The 18,349-nt window shown below is 50.5% G+C and overlaps 1 pseudogene; it reads left to right on the forward strand.

The window, feature by feature from the left end:
- The first annotated feature begins 4,596 nt into the window (after positions 1 to 4,596).
- On the forward strand, positions 4,597 to 17,755 carry LOC119338445 (annotated as a pseudogene).
- Positions 17,756 to 18,349: the final 594 nt, after the last annotated feature.

Genomic DNA, 18,349 nt, shown 5'->3' on the forward strand with positions numbered 1-18,349 from the left:
TGGAGTTGAACCAAGGAGTTTGTAAGGGCAAGGAGATCGCCTACTCCGTGAAGATCTACCGCTAGTGAGGCAAGTCCTTCGTGGGCGACGGCCATGGTGGGATAGACAAGGTTGCTTCTTCGTGGACCCTTCTTGGGTGGAGCCCTCCGTGGACTCGCGCAACCGTTACCCTTCGTGGCTTGAAGTCTCCATCAATGTGGATGTACGATAGCACCACCTAGCGGAACCACGCCAAAAACATCCGTGTCTCCAATTGCGTTTGAATCCTCCAAAACCCTTCCCTTTACATTCTTGCAAGTTGCATGCTTTACTTTCCGCTGCTCACATACTCTTTGCATGCTTGCTTGCTATGTGTTGTGAATGTTAAACTTGTGCCTAAACTCCACTTAAATCTAAAAAGGGTTAAAACTGCAACTTTGGTACTTAGTGTCTAATCACCCTCCTCTAGACACCTCTTCTCAAGGTCCTACAAACAGGCGAGGCGAGCGGCCAACGGTGGAGGGCAGAGATGCGGCCGGCGTGGTTGAGGGGGCGGCAGGCAGAAGATGGCCGCGACAGGAGGCGGCACGAGGCAGGGGCACGACAGCTGGGCGAGCAAAGGGATAGGCGGCAACAGACGGGGCAAGCGCAACCAGCGAGAGTGTGACGTGCGGCCAAGGTGTGCGTCGCGCGGGGCACAGTGGTGCGGTGGCTGTGACAAGCGTGATGACAACGGCGGGCGCGACGGACGCAGTGTGGCACGTGCGTGGGCGTGGAGAGCCAGAGAGGGAGTGGCCCCGTGGGCGCGGAAGATGAGCTGAAGGCTCGGGCATGGGCGCGCATAGGAGCGGGCATGTGCCACGGGGTCAATCCGAGGAGCTCAGTGGCTACCCCTGCAATGGCCATGGCGGACGGTGGTTTTCTGCCACGGCAAAATACCTAACAAGAGCAAACAATAGGGGAAACTGGTGAAAGGCAAGAGGAGATCACGACGGTGTCAATGGCACCCTAGGAGAAGACAGGGGAGCTCGGGGCGGCGCGGATCGAACGGCAATGTCGCGGTGGCCGAAGGTTGAGGAAGACGGCAACGACGTCGATCTGGGGGTGCTGGACTTGATCTCGTTGGCGCAGATGAAGTAGCGGAGGCATTCAGAGCTCCTCGACAAGCTCCTGGCCAGCAGGGAGGGTAGTGGCCGTGTGGACGGGGTCGGTCATGGTGGTCGTGGCATCTGACTTCGTCCAGATCACCGGGATCGAGCGAGCAAGGAGGAGAAGTGGATCTGGGAGGGGGCATCGAGGAGGAGTGAGGCCATGGGGGCAGGGGAGGCAGGGCGTCACCCTTATCCATTCCCCTTCGATACCGGCGAGGTGGTCGAGCGGGAGCCCGGCTCTGTAGCGACGGGCTCGGGGAACAGGAGAAGACGGACGTGCTGGGACTGGACCACTGGGGTTGGTGAATAGTCTCCACGGTTTATTTTTGCTGGGGTTTTTTCGTCTCTCCTCCCACCACCCCCTCCCATCCTGATCCATTGGTTTATTTTTCGCTCCACTTTTTATTACAACCAGGACTTTTCTAACGTATAAGAAATCACGGATCTAACTTCCTTAAATTATTCATATCAATCGATTCCTTTTATTGGTTCAATTTGTCTTAGGAAAAAATAATAAATTTTTAAGAAACAAATAATAGATTTGAATCTAACTTTCCTAACTTATCTAAATCAATCGATTTTTCTCATTAGTAATTTTTTTAGGAAACAAATAACAGACACGTCACAAACTTTCCTCCCAATAAATAGTTTTTAACATTTGCAAACTTTCCTAATCAGACACGTCACAAACGGGCAGGTACTGATATCATGTTACCAAACAATAAAACCCCATTTGCATAGAAATCAGTTCAAAATCCTAACTTTCCTAAATTTTTACCTTTCCTTGATAACATCCAATATGTCCTATGTTTTCCACCTATTGAAGGAAATCGCCCCTCCATCGATATTAGCATTTTTTTGGAATGAGATCTCCGGGTTATGATTTTTTTGTGATTCTTTCCAATTGTGACCTCTCCTTCTGCTCCGGCTCCTTCTCGCATAATCACCTCCACCACAGCCAGCTGACGCCACCCTAGACCTCTTGCCTCTCCACACCTTCTCCGCCACATCCTCCTCGTACTCCATTGACAATCCCTCCGCCACGTTTGTCCACGGTGGTGTCGAGGGCATGGCGCAACAGCGTACCAGTGGTAGAGCAGCGCATAGCAGCAGGAAGAAGCACGCAGCAGACGAGGCGAGCGGTCGACGGTGGATGGCAGAGATGCGGCCGGCGTGGCTGAGGGGGCGGCCGGCAGAAGATGGCCGCGACAGGAGGCGGCGCGAGGCAGGGGCGCGACAACGGGGCGAGCGAAGGGATAGGCGGCAGCAGACGGGGCGAGCGCAGCCAACGAGAGTGTGAGCGCGGCCAGGGTGTGCGTCGCGCGGGGCACAGTGGTGCGGTGGCTGTGGCAAGCGTGATTGCAACGGCGGGCGCGACAGACGCGGTGTGGCACGTGCGTGGGCATGGAGAGCCAGAGAGGGAGTGGCCCTGCAGGCGCAGAAGAAGAGCTGAAAGCTCGGGCATGGGCGCGCATAGGAGCGGGCATGTGCCACCGGGTCAATTCGAGGAGCTCAGTGGCTACCCCTGCAATGGCCATGGCGGATGGCGGTTCTCGGCCATGGCGAAATACCTAACGAGAGCAAACGAGAGGGGAAACTGGGGAAAGGCAAGAGGAGATCACGGCGGTGTCAATGGCACCCTAGGGGAAGACAGGGGAGCTCGGGGCGGCGCGGATCGAACGACAAGGTTGAGGAAGACATCAACAACGTCGATCTGGGGGTGCTGGACTTGATCTCGTTGGCGCAGACGAAGTAGCGGAGGCATTCAGAGCTCCTCGACAAGCTCCTAGCCAGCAGGGAGGGCAGTGGCCGTGTGGACGGGGTCAGTCATGGTGGCCGTGGCATCTGACTTCGTCCAGATCACCAGGATCGAGTGAGCGAGGAGGAGAAGTGGATCTGGGAGGGGGCGTCGAGGAGGAGTGAGGCCATGGGGGCAGGGGAGGCAGGGCGTCACCCTTATCCATTCCCCTTCGACGTCGGCGAGGTGGTCGGGCGGGAGCCCGGCTCTGTAGCGACGGGCTCGGGGAACAGGAGAAGAGACCGTGCGGGGACTGGACCACTAGGCCGGTTCGGTGGCAAGGCCCGGGGTAGGGGGAATCCCCTTTTTCATCGTCCTTTTGGTTTTTAATGTATTCTAATCGGTTTCTCCTTTTTAACACCGGTTTCTATTTATTCTTATATCAACTAAATGGATTTTGTTAATTGTGAAACTATGCACACAATTCGAGCACAATATTTTTAGGTGGCACAAAAAATTTGGGCCAAAAGGAAATACATAAAATTAGGTTTATATTTAATTGGTTATTTTAACTACTGTTGGACCTTTTATTAATTTGATCAGATTTAATTTTTGGGTCAAATAATGTTGGGCTCAACATGTCAAAAATCAGTGGAATTTATAGAATATGGTAAACATTTTAGTTTTATTGTTTGACGAAATAATTTATTTGACTTTATTTTAAATTTGAATTGGGCTTTTATTTTTATCAAGTGGCAGTTTGGCTTAGCAAAAAATGCAATATGTTCATACTTGATGAAACGCACATCATCCAATTCATGATTTAAGAACAAGAGAACGAGATATTTACTTTTTTTACATCTGTAACTACATTCTCACATTTCTTTTTTGATCTCATGACTTTTTATGCGATCGGAAAACGAATGAGATCAGAAAGATAGGCGGACGACTTGATGCGCCGCTTGATGCTCCGATCGAAAACAAATCAGTGGGGCCATGCCGGTACGACAGAATATGCGTTAGAAAGGTCAATCCCTCCCCCAAGCCTGATGGCATGGCATCATTAAGGGGAGGTCACTGTAGCTAACGACTTGAGGTGTTACATAATCTTTCCATTTCTGAAATTTCATTGTTAAATGATTAGTGAATATATCACACTATCCATTAGTTCAGTCAAGCTCACCAGAAGTCCACACATTATTGCCAATTGAGTAAGTCTTATTGGCGGGGAGAATAGGCTATGTGTGTGTGTTAGAGAGAGAGGGAGAGAAAGTGAGGAAGAGGAAGGGGGGAGAGTGTGTGTGTGTGTGAGGATTTGATGGAAAAAAATGTCGCCAATGTTGTAATATTAAACTCTCATAATGTGGCCCGTTGCAACGCACGGGCGTTCTTCTAGTTTGGGTTGAATATGAGTGGTGTCCATTAGCCCGAAAGTTTGAGGCACTCGTCTGAGTCAAAAATTCGTGACCGATAAGTGACCGGACGCATGAGGCGGGTTTGTGACGCCCGGCCTCTGAGCATCACCCAGAAAAAAAATATCAACCGTGCTACATCTACAGGATCTATCGTACGGGCTGGAGAGACACGAAGATCAGGGAGGGGGTCGGTTGTGATTACATTAAATTAAAATAGAAATGAATACCAATACGAATTATACGATATTTCCATGTAGGCTACAGCGAGACAGAGGTAGAGGAGAGGTAGTGCGCCCTGCTGCTTGAGTTGCGGGTATTCCAGCTCGGGCTATCACGGCCACGCAAGTCCACAGATTCGTTGTTCGTCTCCCCCGCGGCGCGGCGGTTGCTCGGCTCGGCAATTCGCTTGATCGATCCCAACCCTCCTCCTTCTCCCCCTCCCTCGTGACGCGTCGCCAAATCCAAACCCCGCACCCGAACCAACCCGAGTCGATCAAACCCCTACTCGTGGGCTCACGACGAGTCGCATGGTAGCAACAAAGCGCAGCTCCCACTGACCCTGCCCAGCCAGCCAAGCCACTGCCCCCCGAGACGAGGCGGCTCCCCGATCGCCGCCGCTCCAATGTGGCGGCGCGGGGCCCACTCCGACGCCGCTCACCACCTCCCCGCCGCCGGCGCCGGCGGGTCCACCTCGGCCGCCGCTGCGGGCGCCGTGCGGAGGCGACGGCGACCCGGGCTGTCGTGCCGTCCGAGCCACCTGTTCTTCGCCCTCCTCGTCGCGCTCTTCACGGCCTCCCTGCTCGTCGTCTGGCAGCTGCTCCCCATCGGCGACGGCGACGCGGCGGCGGACGGGGAGGTAGCGCCGCCACCACCGGGCGGGGGAGGGACGATGCGGTTCTTGGCCTCGCACATGGTGCTGCGCGCGTTCGGCACCGAGAGCCGCCTCGAGGCCGCGAGATCCGCGCGCCGGTGGTGGCCCGGCCTCGAGCCCGTCAGGCTAGCACTCGTGAGCCTTCCTGTTCCCTCGCTCTCGCACAACTTAATAAATATAGTATATAATATTATTCACGCTTAGTACCTCGTAGCAGCTTAGCTGCATCAGTTCCAAAATTTCGGTTCCGGTGAGGAATGCTCATTTTTAATCTATATATCTAGTGGAGCTCTGCTTGGAGTTTACCCAAGTGAAACGTGGACGGTTTCGATTGTTGGTGTTACTACAGTTATCTATCATTTTATCTGTACTGATCAGAGATTATTGGGCGTAGGAACAAACATGCTTACCTAGATAGATGGACCTCGTGTTTGCTTGGGTAGTTGGTTTTTTTATTGGTCAAGTCTCGTACGTATGATTGCTTTTGTTGCAGCTGCATGCCATGGACTTGAGTTTGGCTTTTGCATTGTTTCAGGTTGTGGGAACTATGAACATAGACGCAGAATCCCTGATGCTCACTACCTTAGCAAAAAGTCTTGGGGGACTCGGATACGAGGTCGAGGTGAGTTGCTTTGCAACGACATGACACACCGTAGACGGATTACATCTTTGGTGAAAGTCCAGTTGTCACTTGGTTGCATATTTCTAATTGCGACAAGCATAGACTGAGAGTAATCTGTGACTGGTGGTGGCCCGTTTATCCCATGTCGAGAACACTTTGCACCTTTTTTTGTTGACTGAGTTGCTATGGGGCAGGTTTTAGCATTCACGGATGGGAAAGCTCACGATATTTGGAAAACTATTTGCCATGTAAATGTTGTGAGCTTTGAGAAGCTGAAGTATGTCGATTGGTCAAAGTGAGTACTGAACACTTAACATGTAATATTTCCCTTTATTCACATGCTATTCTTACTAATCTCTTGGTGCTTATACTCTCTGCACCTGATTTTGTAGATACAATGCTGTGCTCGTAAGCTCTCTTGAAGGGAAAAGGGTTGTTTCGATGTGAGTCAGTGATTTGTTTCTTTTGAGACACAGTACAATTTTAGATACAGTTATTTGTGCTACCACGTATACTGTTTCTCCATGTCTAATTTAGCTAAAACAGTATGCGTCATATATAACTGTACCAACTAATTCCTTTATTTGCAACCTTTGTTTATGACCACCTGGTATAGTCAACTTACTGTTGCAAAATTTTGGCAATTTTGACTACAAAGTACAAACTAATATTAGTTCATTGCACCGCTTTTTTTTTTACCATTTGTACAGCTTTTAAGACTTAATTGCATCATTTTATGACTGTTTTAGTTGGTTGTTTTTGCTGATTTTGGACTGGAGTCGACATTATGTTGCCAGAAATCGGAATATCTACTCCTGGAACAGTTTAATCTATTTTAGCTTAGTCCTGGTCTCATATAGCACTTTAAATGAAATGCTCTAGGAAAATGATGGAACCTTTTGAACATTATTGTTATCTAGCTGTAGAGTTCTGGTTAGTTATGGAATTCCACGTAATTGGTTGGGTGGAAGGTTGTATATGCTCTGATGTGAGCACAATGTAATAATTGCGATGCAGGTCTCTGACAAAGACAAATCTTCCCAAAATAAAATAGTTCTGGTTGTACTAGAAGCATTCCGGTTCTGCTGATAACTAAGGGTGTGTTTGGTTGAAGTACCAAGTGGAACGGAATGTAACTATTCCATACTTCCATTCGACAGGAATGGAGTGGTTCCATCCCTGTCTTTGGTACGAATAATGAGGTGGAACAGAACTGTTACGTCTCGGTGTTTGGTTGGTGGAATGGAATGAGAAATGTTCAAATTAGTGTTTGCTTTTCTGGCAATATATGCAACGTAATTATATTTTCAGAAGCATTTTATTTGAATTTCAGAACAAAAGTTTTTTTTCATCACCAATAATTTGTATTATGCTTCACAATCATGCCAAATAAATGACATCAATAGTCTATACACAATCATATATTTACTAACAAATTTAGAAAGAATCCTCAATAAATGGTCCACGGGCATGCACAAATATACAATTGCAAAAGGCAACAACAAGCATGTACAAATATCCATGTATGTGATTATCAATAGTTTCTGGCGAACACACAAGTGAGAGTGGACGATGGAGCAGAGCCCGATTCTCTCCCGTGGTGTAGCCGCCGCATGCCAATTCCTCTCCAAGTCGCCGGCCAGTACCCGGATGTGTGTTACACCGCTGTCTGCTCGCGCTGCGCGAGCTGCTCATGTTGTGCCGCTCAACAAATTGATTCGTGCAGCGTCCGGCAGCCACCTAGCAGGTGAGGCCACCACCGGCAACCACCAACCACTGCCGCAGCCCATGCTTGATGCTGCTCCTTCCGCTGCCGCTGCTCCGCCCAAGCTGGCCACTGCTCCGTTCCTCCTTAGCCGCTGCCGCCGCACAGATGTGCCTGCGGCAGGACGGCCGCTCCTCCTTCCTTCGCCCAGATGTGCCGGCGGCAGAACGGCCGCTCCTCCAGTCCTCCTATCTCTGGGAGAGACGAGACGGCCGGCTGTGAGGGAGAAAGACGAGCGGGAGAGATAAGATGGCAGAGCGGCGGCTGAGAGTGCTCCAATTCTGCCGTTTGACTAAATTTTGTGTTATTAAACGAGTTATTGTTTTGTTTTACCATTTTGATTTTCTTTCCCCTTTATCACAACATTATTTGTTTTCCAACTCAGCACGTTTATGTTGTGTTCAGTCTTATGCAGGAACCTTTTCGACTTCTGCCAGTGGTTTGGCTTATTCATGATGATGCTCTCGGGCAGCACCTTAGGAATTATCCGGAGCCGCATCTGTCCATTCCAAATCATATTGAAGATTGGCGAGCTCATTTTAATGCATGCACTGACGTTGTGTTTCCAGATAGCTACCTCCCTGTATGTGTTGCCCCAACTTTGTATTCTGAAATAATTAAACTAAAGATGAGCATAGCCTTTATCTGACTTTTATCTTTCTGATTTTAGTTATTATACTCTCCACTTGATACTGGGAATTTCTTGGTGATTCCTGGTTCTCCGGTTGATATCTGGGCTGCTAAACGATACGGCTTGTCACATTCTCAAGGAACTATAAGGAATCAACATGGAATCAAAGAAGAAGATATTGTTGTTTTGGTTATTGGGAGCTACCTGTTCTTTGATGAATTACCATGGGATTACGTAACAGTCTTGCGTACATCAGCTCCACATGTCATGGACATGGCAAGAACTAAAAAATTGGGAGTGCAGTTCATCTTTTTCTGTGGAAATGGCACTGACGCCTATAACTCTGCTTTCCAGGTAATATTATAAACTATTTTCGTCGTGAATCTTGGCAGAAATGCCTTGTACTGTAGAAAATAGCAATTTTTATATAGAGGAGTTCGGACTGCAAGGTCTTCCTATGTTTGACTGAAGGCACTAGACGACTGATGCTTGGCATGTTATATGTGATATATATTTATTTGCATAAACATTTAGGTGCTGTGAAATGGATTCGTTACACACATGGGAGAGGGAGACTACTGGTTGTCCCATATCAGGTCATCTTTGGCTCCACTGACTATCTTTTTTTTCCTTTGTACAGGAACTTGCATCTCATATGGGATTTCCTGATGATTCTGTAAAGCATTTCCCCATGACACATGATATCGGAAACCTGCTAATGTTTGTTGATATTGTTCTCTATGGATCTTTAAGACAGGAACCTGGTTTCCCTCCTTTGTTATTGCGGTCCATGTCCGCTGAAATTCCAATCATTGCGCCGAATCTAACTGTTATAACAAAATATGTATGCTACTTAATCCATTCCATAATATGTTACTCCCTCTGTACACAAATGCAAGACGTTTTTGCAGTTTAATTTAAACTGCAAAAACGTCCTACATTTGCTTACAGAGGGAGTATTTGCTTTGCCACTGTTGTGTTGGGAGATCCTTTTCACAAACATGTTTGTTATTTTCAGGTCACTGATGGTATTCATGCCTTCCTTTTTAATTCTGGCGACCCAAGCACAGCAGCTTCAGCTTTCATGCGGATTTTAGGAGAAAAGGGACTTTTGGACACTGCCTATTCTGTTGCTTTGGAGGGAAAGCTACTTTCAAAAAACATGTTAGCATATGATTGTATTGTTGCTCATGTTAAGCTTCTTGAAAGTGTGTTGCACTATCCTTCAGATGCAAGATTACCACTTTCCTTCTCTCAAGTTAAAGAGAGAACATGGTTATGGGATCCTTTCGAGTCGAAAGCTGCACTGGGCAATAGTTCCTCAGAAGATAAAAGACATATCCACATAAGAATTGCTGGTATTCTCTTAGGAGAATCTGCTCAAAGTAATTGGACAATCGATTCTGATAGCAATGATACTTCTTCATATGACTACCCTAGCCAGTCTGATTGGGATGATCTAAGTGAAGTTGAAATCTTTGAAGACATTGAGATGAGAGAAATGGAGGAGGTGAGTTTTTTGTTGTTGTTTTAACATAATCCCTCTTCTCGAACAATACTAAAATGTAATATTCTGGACAAAATTTCATATACTTTTGTGCTATGTAGATTGATGAAAGGGTGGAAAAACCTCTGTTAACATGGGATGAGGTGTACAGAAATGCCCGAAAATCGGAAAGGATGAAGCCTGAAGGAAATGAACGTGATGAAGGCGAACTGGAAAGAACTGGGCAGCCCGTCTGTATATATGAGATTTACCGTGGAGAGGGCGCATGGCCATTTTTACACCATGGTTCTTTATATCGTGGCATTACTCTTGTAAGTCCGGGCACAGTTTGACCTAACTGTGCTTGTGTGTTCAACTTCTGTTTTCAGTTTGGCAGTGTGGATCATTTCCACTTTGTTTAATTGTTATTTTTAAAGAATCAAAATTTGGAGTTCATTGGAATTGCTAGCCTTTCTAGCAATTAAATTTTAAAGTTCATGTATGTTTATCGGCACAATGCTTTATCGTATTATTCCTACCTGTTGGTCTTGCTAGTTAAAGTTGCATTCACCACTTCTGATTTTTTTGGATAAATTTTGTGTCAGTCAAAAGGAGGCAGGAGACCCAGATCAGATGATGTTGATGCTGTTATGCGGCTTTCGGTTCTAGAGGATACGTACTATCGTGATCTTCTTTGTGAATTTGGTGCTATGTTTGCCATTGCGAACAGAATTGATACTGTGCATAAGTTACCGTGGATAGGTTTCCAGTCATGGCGAGCTGCTGGAAGGAAGGTACAAATTATGAATTTCTCATTGATTTTCCTCAGTCCTGTGTCACTTTTGGCCATATTAGTTTTGTGAACTTGTTGAGAAACTTGTATTCTTCCAGGAAGAAAAGGAGTTCAGATTCTGCAATCTTTTTATTTTAACCATGGAAGTATGGAAGTCAATTTGTTCTTCTCTTGTGTTATGTCCAGTATATGCTGCTATAGAAACTTTTCTACACCCTGAACACACAGGTCAAATTTAAATGCCCTGGTATTTTAGGTTTTCTGGGTGGACAATATCTATTTATACGGACTGCTCCAGTAAAGCTATTAAGTAACTTTTCGTTTCAGTCATTCATTCACGCAGCAATGATCCTACATAATGATACTTTTAAGCAGCAATAGTTCCACTGGTCATAATGGTGCATTCTCTGAATTTGATATCTGATATTATTGCTGCTTAATACTATGTACTAAAAGAGTACATTTTGCCTATATTGCTTTTTTGGAGACTGGCATAAATATCAACTGTTGGATGTTTTTTATGAAACAGGATATCATTATGTTTTTAATCTTTTTCTCCCATCAGGTTTCCTTGTCTGAAAGTGCTGAAGAAACCTTAGAGAAAACTATGGCTGAGGAAAATCATGAGGATGTTATATACTACTGGGTGCCAATGGATACTGATCAAGCATCCAACTTTTGGTCAATGTGTGATTGCCTAAATGCTGGTCATTGCAGGTGCCTTTTGAAGTCTTCGCATGTTTCTATTTAGTGTTTTTTTTCGGTTATGTTCCTTTGAGTTCAGGCAATAGGGTGAGGAACCTGTCATGTGGGGCACGTCCTACAGGCGTGGGCCACGCGGCCAGGAGCAGCAGCCGTCGGCCGCATCAGGCGAGGCGTAGGCTGGGCAGGAGTCCTGGTCCTGATACATTAGTTCCTAGAATAAAAGACTAGTTTGTTACATATAGGTTTCTAGTTTGTTAGCAGCCCATGGGGCCTTTATATATCGTATAATCAGCACCCTTTGAGGGCAAGCAATAAAGTTATTATCTCCTACCTCTTCCTCTGTCTCCTATCCTCTCCTCCCGCACCATTGAGCAGCCAGGCAAAAACCCTAGCGCTCCTATCCACCGAGACTACGAACTACGTAGTCGAGGCCCCGCTGTCTTGGGCACTGAGGCCCTTGACAACTTGGTATCAGGTTCCAGACGCTCCTCGGCCTCCTCCACGCTGCACCCGCCGCCCCGCCCACCTCCGTCGCCGCCATCCGCCGCCGCCTCGGTTTCTTCCGCCATGTCGGAACCCACCACCGCTGATTTGGCCAAGATGATCGAAGCCCTGACTGCAGCAACCGTGACATCCCTGTAGTCGTCCGTGGCAGCCCTCCAGAAGGAGAAGTCGGCCTCCTCGTCAGCCGCCGATATCAGCCACGACAGACAGCACCACAACGATCGCCCCCCGCGGTTTCAGAAGATGGACTTCCCCAAGTTCGACGGCAAGTCCGACCCGCTCGCTTTCCTCAACAGATGCGAGTCCTTCTTCCATCAACTACGGATCGCCGAGGAGGAGAAAGTCTGGATGGCGTCATACAACCTCGAGGGTTCTGCCCAGCTGTGGTACATGCAGGTCCAGCGTGACGAGGGCACTCCGCCGTGGCGCCGCTTCTCCGAGCTGCTCAACCTCCGCTTTGGGCCTCCTCTGCGCGCGAACCCGCTGGGCGAACTGATGGCGTGCAAGCGCACGACGTCCATCGTCGACTTCCAGGAGCGGTTTGAGGCGCTCCTTCCCTGGGCAGGCTCCTTGTCGGAAACGCAGAAAGTTCAGATCTTCACCGCAGGCCTCCAGCCACCCCTCAGCCTCGACGTGGAAATCCATAACCCGCAGTCCCTCGCCGTCGCCATGAGCCTTGCCCGCAAATTGGAGCTGCGCGACCAGTGCGCGCTTCCCGCCGCGCCACCGGTGCGTTTTCCGCAGAAGGGCATTCTGCCGACGCCAGGACCACGCCTCGCGCCCCCCGCACCGGCCCCACCAGCCGCACCCCAGCATGGCCACAGTCTGCCGGACGGGCGCCCAATCAAACGTCTCTCCCAGACAGAGATGGAGGAACGCCGTCGCCTGGGCCTATGCTTCAACTGTAACGAGAAGTTTGGCAGGGGCCACAACCGCGTGTGCCAGCGCATCTTTCTCCTCGACTTAGCGCCGGACGACGACGACGACGACACGGCCTCCGCTACTGATGATGCATCGCGGGCCGACCCTCAGATCTCGCTCCACGCAATCTCCGGCGTGCGCACGAGCGAAACCATGCAGATGCATATTACTCTCGGGGGTGTCTCCCTCCTCGCCCTGATCGACTCAGGCTCCACCCACAACTTCATCGCCGAGGAGGCGGCCGCTCGTGCTACGCTGCCATCCCCCACCACCGAGAAGATGCGCGTCACGGTGGCCAACGGCGAGCGCTTTCCGTGCCAGGGCGTGTACCGCGTCGTGCCCTTCTGCATCGGCCAAGAGGAGTTCTCGGAGGATTTCCTCGCCTTGCCGCTCGCGGGCTACGACATCGTCCTGGGCACGCAGTGGCTGGCGACGCTCAGACCGATCCTGTGGGATTTCCGCGCCCTCTCCATGACATTCTGGCGGAGGGGCCATCGGGTGTGCTGGCGCGGCATTGCAGGACCGGACGGGCCAGCCCTGAAATCATGCAGCAGCCGCGACTTCCTCGACGCCATCATCACCGAGTTCGACGGCATCTTCGCCGAACCCTCCGGTGTGCCACCGCCCCGCAGCCGCGACCACGGCATCACCCTGCTGCCCGGTTCCGCCCCGGTGGCTGTCCCTCCGTATCGCTACCCGGCCGCGCACAAGGACGAGCTGGAGCGTCAGTGCGCCGCCATGCTCGCCCAGGGCATCATACGAGCGAGTTGTTCCGCATTCTCGTCCCCGGTACTGCTGGTCCGCAAGGCCGACGGGTCCTGGCGCTTCTGCATCGACTACCGCGCCCTGAACGCCATTACTGTCAAGAATGCGTTTCCGATCCCGGTGGTGGACGAACTCCTCGACGAGCTCCGGCACGCTCGTTTCTTCACCAAGCTCGACTTGCGCTCCGGCTACCACCAGGTGCGGATGCGTGCGGAGGACATCCCGAAGACTGCCTTCCGTACTCATGACGGCCTCTACGAGTTCCTGGTGATGCCGTTCGGCCTCTGCAACGCGCCGGCAACGTTCCAGGCCCTCATGAACGATCTGCTGCGGCCGTACCTGCGCCGTTTTGTTCTCGTCTTCTTTGACGACATCCTCATTTTCAGCGAGACATGGGCTGACCATCTCTGACATGTGCGCACCGTCTTCACCGTCCTGCACCAGCACCGGCTCTTCGTCAAGCGATCCAAATGCGCATTCGCCATCGAGTCGATCTCATACCTGGGTCACACCATCTCCGCCGCAGGAGTGGCCATGGATCCGGAAAAGGTGCAGGCAGTGCCGAATGGCCGCAACCACGCTCGGCGCGCGCGGTTCGGGGGTTTCTCGGCCTTGCGGGGTACTACCGCAAGTTTGTCAAGGAGTTTGGCGTGGTTGCCGCGCCACTAACGGCCCTCCTTCGCAAGGATGGTTTCTCCTGGTCGCCGGAGGCGGCAGCAGCTTTTAACGCCCTCAAGACGGCAGTCACCACGGCTCCCATCCTCGCGTTACCGGATTTCACGCGGCCGTTCATCGTCGAGTGTGACGCCTCGACATACGGCTTCGGGGCCGTCCTTCTTCAGGACCAACACCCGGTGGCTTTCTTTAGCCGGCCAGCCGCGCCACGTCACCGTTCCCTGGCAGCATATGAACGGGAACTCATCGGCCTGGTGCTCGCGATTCGTCACTGGAGACCGTACCTCTGGGGGCGCCAATTTGTGGTAAAAACGGATCACTACAGTCTCAAATTTCTACTTGACCAGCGTTTGGCAACCATCCCGCAGCATCATTGGGTCGGCAAACTACTGGGGTTTGACTTTACCGTGGAGTACAAGGCCGGTAGTACAAACACGGTGGCGGATGCCCTTTCCCGCCGCGACACGGAGGAGACGTCGATCATGGCGATCTCGGGTCCTCGCTTCGACTTCATCGATCGCCTCCGACAAGCGACGTCCACAGATCCGGCGCTCGTCACGCTGCGTGAGGATATCACGGCGGGTACGCGGCAGCAGCCGTGGGCGCTCTCCGACGGCCTCGTCACTTTCAACGGCCGCCTCTACATTCCGCCGTCGTCCCCGCTACTCCAGGAGATTCTCAGTGCCGTGCACGATGATGGGCACGAAGGCGTCCTGCGCACCTTGCATCGTCTCCGCCGCGACTTCCACGCACCTAACCTTCGCAAGACGGTGCAAGAGTACGTCCGCACTTGCAGTACTTGCCAGAGGTACAAGTCCGAGCACTTGCACCCCGCTGGGCTGCTGCTGCCGCTGCCGGTGCCCACGGGCGTGTGGACTGACGTCGGCATCGACTTGGTGGAAGCGCTCCCTCGCATGGGCGGGAAGTCTGTCATCCTCACCGTGGTGGATCGCTTCAGCAAGTATTGCCACTTTGTGGCGCTGGCCACCCGTACACGGCAGAATCAGTGGCGCAGGTGTTCTTCGCTGAGATTGTTCGTCTCCATGGCGTGCCGCAGTCCATGGTCTCTGACCGCGACCCCGTCTTCACCTCGGCTTTTTGGCGGGAGCTCATGCGCCTCACCGGGACAAAGCTGCACATGACGTCAGCGTTTCATCCACAGTCGGATGGCCAAACGGAGGCTGCTAACAAGATCATTGTGATGTACCTACGTTGTCTCACCGGGGATCGTCCCAGGCAGTGGCTCCGGTGGCTTCCCTGGGCCGAGTACATCTACAACACCGCCTACCAGACAGCGACCCAAGAAACTCCGTTCAAGCTTGTGTATGGCCGTGACCCTCCCACTATTCGCTCTTACGAGCCGGGCGACACGAGGGTAGCCGCAGTGGCCAGGAGCATGGCGGAGCGCGACGAGCTTCTCGAGGACGTCCGCTATCGTCTACAACAGGCACAGGCGGTCTACAAGTCCTACTACGACAGACGCCATCGGGACATTCGGCATGACGTGGGCGATTGGGTCTGGCTTCGCCTTCGCCAGCGCGCCGCGTCCTCTCTCAACTTGCCAACCAGGGGCAAGCTCAAGCCACGCTTCTATGGGCCGTACCGCATTTCAGAGGTCGTCAACGACGTGGCTTACCGCCTTGAGCTTCCGGCACGCTCGCGCCTCCATGACGTGTTCCACGTGGGCCTCCTCAAGAAGTTCTTCGGCACGCCTCCAACTGCACCGCCGGGTTTGCCTCCGATCCACAACGGGGCGGCTGTTCCAGAACCGGAGCGCGTGACTCGTGCGCGCCTAGCACGCGGCGTTCGCCAGCTACTCGTCCACTGGAAGGGTGAAGCAGCATCATCAGCTACATGGGAGGATCTTGACAGTTTCGTCGAGCGCTGCCCCGCTTTTCAGCTCGAGGACGAGCTGCTCGTCGAGGGGGGGAGAGATGTCATGTGGGGCACGTCCTACAGGCGTGGGCCACGCGGCCAGGAGCAGCAGCCGTCGGCCTCGGCGAGGCGTAGGCTGGGCAGGAGTCCTGGTCCTGATACATTAGTTCCTAGAATAAAAGACTAGTTTGTTACGTATAGGTTTCTAGTTTGTTAGCAGCCCATGGGGTCTTTATATATCGTATAATCAGCACCCTTTGAGGGCAAGCAATAAAGTTATTATCTCCTACCTCTTCCTCTGTCTCCTATCCTCTCCTCCCGCACCATTGAGCAGCCAGGCAAAAACCCTAGCGCTCCTATCCACCGAGACTACGAACTACGTAGTCGAGGCCCCGCTGTCTTGGGCACTGAGGCCCTTGACAGAACCACTCCCCGAATCATTTTGTCAGTGTACTATTACATTTTTCCTTTGCTTCAAACTTGATCTGAAGGGACTTGTGCTATTTGTTCCTACCTTTTGCATCATGGTGTATTAGGCAAGAGATTTATACAATGCTCTATTCCAATCTGCTTGCTTAGGCTTTACCTTCATTGTTATTTGGCAGAACTCTTTTTGAGGACGCATTTAGGAATATGTACGGATTACCAGAGGGCGTTGCAGCCCTGCCGCCAATGCCCAATGATGGCGATTATTGGTCTACTCTTCATAGTTGGGTAATGCCCACCCCGTCATTTTTAAAGTTCATCATGTTCACAAGGTAATGATCCATATTTTTAGGAGGTATTCACTTATCTTTATGTTCATTATTTTCATTGAGTCATGTTTTGCAGGATGTTTGTTGATTCACTTCATAGCTTGAATGGAAACAATACCGAGCCAGCTTCATGCTTGCTTGGAGCATCACAACCTGAGGTGACCCCCCCCCCCCCAACTTATCTTTATAATTCAATACAGATGCCATCTCAACTCAGCCATCATCTTTACCTCAGAAAAGGCACTGCTATTGTCGAATCCTGGAAATCCTTGTAAATATCTGGGCTTATCACAGTGGAAGGAAGATGGTGTACCTTAACCCTGTCACTGGAGAGAGCAAAGAGCAGCATCTGCGCGAGGAAAGAAACGAGATGTGGGTGAAGTTCTTCGATTTCACCCTCCTGAAAAGCATGGACGAGGATCTAGCAGAGGAAGCGGATGACGGCATGCACCCCGGGAAGGACCAATGGCTGTGGCCGTTAACTGGGCAAGTGTTCTGGCCGGGCATTGCCGACCGCGAAAGGGAAGAGAAATACATTAAGAAACTGGACAAGAAGCTCAAGAGCAAGGTGAAGTTGCTAGAGAGGCAGAAGTTGGGTTACAAACAAAAGCCGCTGGGACAATAACAGTAGTAAAACCGGAAGAACCAAAAGAGATATCCGAAAATCGATCACGTCAGCTGCAAGATCCGGTCCATCAGTGCTGATACACCATGTTTTCTCTCGCGGCAATCCGAGAAGAGGCGAGCATGTCACATTCTTGCTGCAGAAGAGACGAAGCGTGAAGGCGCCGTGGTTGTGAATACGCATTCTTTCCTCCAACCCCCGGATCTCCCCTCTCCAGAGGAGCTTGGCGAAGTTGGAGGACACGGGCTGGACACAGAACAGTTTTTCTTCCTGCTCATACAAAAATAGGTTACATAGTTCCACCGGTTCCCATTCTTTATTTTTGTCTTCCCCGTTCTGCTATGGAACTGGTAGTAGCTGCACGCACGGGGAGCAGAATTTTGGTAGGACTTGTAACCGATCACACGCCGTTGTACATGTAAATTCCCAATAGAGAGCCACGCACGGATGCAAGAGCAATAATTAAAGCACTTTGATAACCAGTGAACGTCAGATATCTAAGCATGGCAAAACAAAAGTTTTTTTTATGGCAAATGATGTTGTCGCGAGGATGTCAATCCTTTAGCAAGCATGGTAAATCCTGCAATGTTCAGTTTTTTGCCAGGATTTGCCGTGCTTGCTAAAGGAAATTGTCATTCTTGCAACAACACAAATTGCCATATAAAACGTTTGTTTTGCAATGCTTAAAATTCTGACGTTGGTAATTTTAACATTTTAATAGTTAAATCATGACCTTGTTTGTGGCTTGCCCGATCTTCTTGACGTAGGGTTGTCAAAATTATGGATAACTCAGATAGCGTGATGGTCTCACAGCGCTATGGCTATGCTTAGGCGCCAATAGCAATATATGAAATATCATAAGAGTAGGTTCTTTGGCGAAAAAGACATTGTGCGGATACAGTGTGTTCATGCTAGGGCCAAACCCTCGCATGGTATACAACCTGAAATGACGTTGTAATGGCTATCGGGACTGAAAAGATAATAAGCAGCCCATTACTTCAAATGCCATGAAAACTGATTTGGACTTTTTGTTTGACTTAAGGCTACAGATGTATTGCTGGTTAGAGCATCTC

The sequence above is a fragment of the Triticum dicoccoides genome, chromosome 1B (genome assembly GCF_002162155.2).
Source record: "Triticum dicoccoides isolate Atlit2015 ecotype Zavitan chromosome 1B, WEW_v2.0, whole genome shotgun sequence".
In the NCBI taxonomy this organism is placed as follows: domain Eukaryota; kingdom Viridiplantae; phylum Streptophyta; class Magnoliopsida; order Poales; family Poaceae; genus Triticum; species Triticum dicoccoides.